This window comes from Heterocephalus glaber, unplaced genomic scaffold, assembly GCF_053883595.1.
Source record: "Heterocephalus glaber isolate CG9 unplaced genomic scaffold, H.glaber_assembly_v1.0 deba00000842, whole genome shotgun sequence".
NCBI lineage: Eukaryota > Metazoa > Chordata > Mammalia > Rodentia > Bathyergidae > Heterocephalus > Heterocephalus glaber.
The window spans coordinates 61,420-67,419 of NW_028258166.1; the positions used below are offsets into that span (position 1 = coordinate 61,420).

The 6,000-nt window shown below is 40.7% G+C and overlaps 1 protein-coding gene across 3 annotated transcripts in view; it reads right to left on the bottom strand.

Annotated features, from left to right (window-relative positions):
• Positions 1 to 5,476, bottom strand: part of LOC147828913 (protein lin-54 homolog) — a 32,140-nt gene extending 26,664 nt beyond the window's left edge. The window contains exon 1 of one of the 3 annotated variants that reach the window (XM_087207849.1): positions 4,946 to 5,472. The gene's annotated coding sequence lies outside the window, so the exon portion shown is untranslated. Of the gene's footprint in view, positions 1 to 4,945 lie in introns of all 3 variants that reach the window. The other 2 variants (XM_087207847.1, XM_087207848.1) reach the window with 2 other exon arrangements.
• Between the last annotated feature and the right edge of the window lie 524 nt (positions 5,477 to 6,000).

Consider the following 6,000-nt stretch of genomic DNA (forward strand, 5'->3'; position numbering starts at 1 on the left):
GAGTCTTTTGCATTCCCTCCCCACCCACTTAGGCTCTATATGCCTGGTTTTGCTCTTTACTATTGTCCCAAAAAGAGCACAGGCATTGTAAAAATGCCCGTGTATGGTTAATGAAGGAACATTACCATTTACCTCTTTCCTCTGTGTCTTCACAACACTAGTCTGTCTATACTACACAGCTTACCACTTAATTATTCAGTTTCTTGCATTTGGTTTTGTCTGTCCAATCAACATAAGCTCTTCTGTAGTCCCACAGCCTCAGACAGGGCACACAAGCTGACTTGGTAGCTAATGGTAAGTGCAGAATGGAAGAATGTGCCTGCTACTGGTAAGTGCAGAATGGAAGAATGTGCCTTTCTAACAGGAAGCTTTCATCACTGCCCAAACTCCCTGTACTCTGCCTGACAACACTTATCTGTGTAAATGTAGGACTTTTGTGTATATGTAAGGATGATTATGCTACAGACTGCTGGTTGCTAACCAAAATCCACATTCTCTGCTCCCCAGTCACACAGCCAGATTATAAGTCCGAGCCTCCATTTGGTAAAGTCATGCACTGAGCTTGAGCTTCCGATGTGTACACTTCCAGGTCTGGTCCATAAAAGCCTCCCACACATGCATCTTTTCCTCTCCTTCCAACTCACCAAAATGGATCTAATGACTGGGCACAGTGGGAGCTCCACTCAGCCAATTTTAATTTTCAACCTATGGTCACTTCTGGCCCATTATGAATAGTAGGATTTTAAAATAAAAGTGCTATATCACTTTGTAAAGTGTATTCAATAATACCAAATCAACCTAGTTGTTCAATTACTGTAATAAGACATTGGGGCAGGGACTTAGCTCAATGATACTGTGCTTGCTTAGCATTCGTGAGGACTGGATCTGATCCCCAGCACTGAAAAACAACTGCTGATAACATCATGTCGATGATGTAGCTGGGTACGTTACCTGCTGTATTTTTAAAAACATAAACCACTGGTTAACAGTCAGAAATTTATTTTTCTTTTTCCACTGTAAACTTGTATTTGAATTCTGTATCTCCTAGAAATTTTATCACAATGTAACACTCTTGGACTTGAAATTATTCTATCATACTACTCTGAAACAAAAAGATGCATATAAATTAAAAACTTCAAATATTGTTTTAAGTTAATTTCATCTGTGTTAACAATACAATTAACTAAACCAAAATAAGTGCTACAAATTGTGATTTTTACAAATAAAAAGATTTAATTGGAATACATCTCTTATAAGATGAATGGAACTACTTTTAAGTCTTAGTCTTTTCTTAATTGATCTCCTAAGACATTTGATACTGAAATACCCTTGCCTTCACATTCCTGGCTTCCCTACTATCCCTCCCATCATTCACTCTCTTCTACTTAAGACTTTTCTCCTGCTACCACTTACTGTTCTACTGTGCAGCCCTGCTTTTCCTTTTACTCTCTACATAGCCTGATGCTCCCTGGTGGTTCCATCTAGACCCACCATTTTTCACTGCCTCCAACCGGCTTCCCTGTGAGTTCCGCCTCCAGATAATTAGTGGGGACTTCAATGACAAACATGCCCAAGAACTGGACAGCTTTTAGCCCAAACTAGTTATTCCTTCTACATTTCTCCTTTCGCATCTAGAGATAAGTATGGGATTTTTTCCACTATCTCAAAATTTGACTGAAGTGGAGCCCCAAAGCTGAGAACTACAAACAATAAGTTCCCCTACAACCTAAAAAGGACACGAAATCCATGCCAAATATACTAAAAGATTACTTCCCTATCACCTACCTTCTACCTGTTAAAAAAGTTAAGAGGGCCAGGGATTTAGCTCAGTGGCACAGCACCTGCCTGTCAAGATGTGGTCCTGAGTTCGATCCCTGGTACCAAAAAAAAAAGTCAGAAACTGCATTCACAAATGTGGCGAAGACTAGGGCTATAGGGCCCTACACCTCAGTGAAAACAAACCCAGGGCTGCTCCTAGAAAACCTCTGGGACAGATTGGGTGACAGTTTAAGGAGAAACTGACATGCAGATCACCAGGTGACATCCAAATCACCAAGAGATGAGGAAACTCTTAAGACCATCTGGGTCCAGCCACCAGAACTGAACGCAGTGAGAGTTCTCAGGAGTACCTGACATACATCCTCAGCAGTCCACAGAGTATGTGAACAGATACTGTCCCAGCCTGGAAAATTCTGCAAGAACGAAGACAGGTGGTGCTGTCACAGTGGCGGGGAAGGACAGAGCACAGCAGTCAGGCAAGCTGCATGTCTGCACTGAGTCCTTCAGGTTCCGCTAGCCAGCAGGCGCTACAAGAGCACAAGGCATCTGGACAGGACCCAAACAAAACACAAGGCTTCCGGAGTAAAGCGCACTGCAGGGGCAGACGCAGGGCGGACCTTGGGTAGCAATAGCTGTGGGAGACTGCACAGGAGGTCAGTGTGTCCACCACCTCCCCAACAGGCCCCAAAGTCATCCTGTGCGCACATCTCTGACAGTTCACGTTTGGACACCTGCCACACAGATGCAGCTGGAGTACAATTTTGTCCTTTCTCTTCTAGTCTTCCTTCCAACTGGAACCAAAAATAGCAGGGGAGTGGAAGAGAAAGAAAGAGGTCCTGCGTTTTTCCATTGAAGATCTCTGACCCAGGGCTGAGCAGAAGAGAGAGGCTTGAAACTGGATGTAAGCTCTGGATTAGATTTTTCATACTTGGGAATCTGAGACACTTAAATAAGGTGTGTTCCTATGTTAAAAATGAACTCTTGGGGCTCTTGGGATTTAGCTCAGTGCTTCTTCGGCCTGCCTCTTAAGCACAAGGTCGCCAGTTCGATCCCCAGTACCAAAAAAAAAAAAAGAACTCTTGTCAAGAGACAAGGGAGAAAGATCCAACATGATGTGGCTAAAGTCAAGGATGTGAGAAAAATGAAGTCACTATCTATCAGTATGTCATTAGGTATAAGCCGCACACAAATCATGCTAATCCACAGTGCCACCACAGGTACTGTTACTCAAGTCAGAAACGCAATCATTGTCTTAGAATATCCCCTCCCTAAGACTTTGATGTCCAGTCACGTCTCAAACCTCTTTCAACACATCTCTTCCTCCCCAGCTACTTCCCTACTAGTCTGGCTCAAATCTGAAGCACCCCCATAACCCAACTTAGTGATTCTCTATCCTGGCCTACACTTTGAAATTTAAAATATTAAACATAATACCTAGGTCCAGCTTAGAGACTGATTTCAGTGGGTTGAAGGAGAGGCTAACCATCAGTTTTTTCCAGAGGCCCCCAGGTACTTCTAACATGGATTCAAGATTGAGAACTACTAACCTAACTGGTCTCTCTCATCCCCTACAGTATCTTTCACAATGCAGTAGGGGTCATCTTTCTTAAAATATAAGTATCGTACTTAGAGCAGTGGCTTTTAATCTTGACTACTTAGGGAGCTTTTTAAAATCTTGCTATCAGGCCAAACTCCAGAAAGACTGAAACAAGATCCTGGGGATGAGAACCAGACATCAGCATTTATTACAACTCCCCAAGTGACTGTGAGGCAGACAAGGATGGGAACCACTGTCCTAGAAGCAACAGGAAGCCAAAGGAAGTCTCTGTGATCAACAGAACCCAAATTCCCTTTCAGATAACCAGCCCTCCCATGTAACCTTAATACGCTGGGTGTTCACACTGCTCAGACAACGAAGCTCACTGAAAGGGCCACGCTGGACATGTTTGCCTCGAGTGTCCCTCAGCCCAAAGAGCCTCTCTGCACGCTCACCCAGTTAGGTCCACCACTGGTGAGTTAAGATCTTTCTTTTCCTTGTAGTGTCAGCCTCCCTGAAACACTGTAGAGCTTGTCCATTCACCTGTGACTGCCATAATTTGTGGGGAAACATAATTTTTCATGTTTCAGTCTAACTCCCTTCTTGAACTCCCTGAAGCTGAAGCCTGAATTTATTCACACTTTCTCTCTAATGCTTACCAATCACTATGCATGGCAAGCACTCAATACCTGTTGAATTCATTCCATTCCAGAAAAAAAAAACCAACTATCTATGCTACTATGCTACTATGCAGGTAGACACACACTTTAATAAACTGTAAGAGACATCATATTTATGCAGTTAATTCAAGTCTCATAAAAGCAGAAACTAGCAGCTGGACTTTTTAAAAAATGTAAGGCAAATGTTTGTTTATTCTATTTACAAGCAGCTGTAAATCAAGAAAGAAGGCAGGTACAAAGGGCAATGTGCTTCCAGGGTCACAAGGCTGGCTCCTTACAGGATAATAATGTTTGGCTTTCAAACTCAATCATGTGATTTAAAATATACCTTAAACTATTTTATACCCTGGTACAGTGCCATCTGTATGTTTCAGGAAAGTGAGAGGCTACTTACTTAACCTGGAGTAAAATAATACTTTGCCATCTAGAGATGAAAACAAATTATGAAAAGCTACTGAATGCTTTGAACAAAATGTACCTAAGCTTCAATAACACTAATAGTATGGTCACCAGTATCTAACAGCAATTTCTAGTATTCTGAGTCTTATTATCCAGAAAAAACTCAAATCTCTATTTAAAAGTTGCTTTAATATTTTATATTTGTATTTGTATTTATATTTGCATTTTTATGTTATATATTTCTATTGTATATGTGCCTCACCCAAAGACAACAATTTTGCTAAATACCATTCAAAAAACTTTTATTGAACCCATACTCATATGGGCCAAGGAAGCCATCTTAACATGCAAAATGATTACTAGGTTACCATGTGTTTAAAGTAAGTTTTTTATCTGTCAAAAACGTTTAATTACTAAATTAATTTAGTATTCACTGAGTGGCTACTACTTGCTTGGAAATAGATGAAAACCAAAAATCTGAAATGACTACTAACAAAAAAAGCATCAACCAAATATCTGATACTAGTAACTGATTTTTTTTTTTTTTTACCTTATTTGGAGATTTCAAAGGTGAGATGGCAATTTTATTTGGTGTCTGTGATGTAGAGTTTAAAGCTGATCCAATAACACCACTTTCAGATATTGTTATGGTCTTTGAGGGCGTTCCAGGAGTAGACTGTGAAAGAACTCTACCTGCAAATGAGAGGCAGCACGTCAGTTTGACTTTCTTCAATAACAGTATAAAATCTGTGACGACAGTCTACACCAGCAAAGACTTCAGGTTCACTATTTCATACATATGAACACAGAATTTAAAATATTTAGCTGAGACCCTAATAAACTGTGGTGAACTGAAGCAGAAACAAAGCCATTCTTCTTAATAATACTGTACTAGTATCAGTTTACAGAGTCTACACAAACAGTTCTCATATTCTCATCAGTGTTGTTATGTTCTTGCCATCAGGAAGCAGGCACAGGATAACAAAACCATTTGCCTGTGTGACACAGCTCCTGAAAGTCAGGAGGACTTGAATCCAAGTCTTAAGATTTCAACCTCTGTATTCTACTATACTGGACAGTTTTGCTATTTGAACTTAACACATTAATGTAAAATTCTAATCCACACTCAAAAACGTTATTGGATGGACTAACTTTGAACACTGTCAAGCTGAATTCAGGCTGATTTCAGGCTGCCAAGAGGGGGGAAAGTTTCTGCTAGCTGCCCTGGCCAGGTTACATACTGTGTTCCCTCCTAGACAATGTCCCTCAAGAATAACACTGTAAACCTACAGTGTATCTGGATAGCTTAGAGAACTGGAACTTACACTAAAATAAAGTGAAGTAATTTTTATCCTAGGTAAGAAAGGAATACAAAGACATAACAAAGCTCTAAATTCTGGAAAGACTACGTGGTAAGTTATTATTGCCATTTACCAAGTTTTTGGTTCTCCTCCACCCTGGGCTGAGGGCAAAACTGTACTGGCACTACCTAGCTGACACCTCCTCCAATCTTGTGGCTAAATTAGGGTCACAGGACTTCTGGACAGTGAACTTTGAGTAAACGTTCAGGTATTATTTCCATGAGATGTCCCAAAGCCCTCGTTC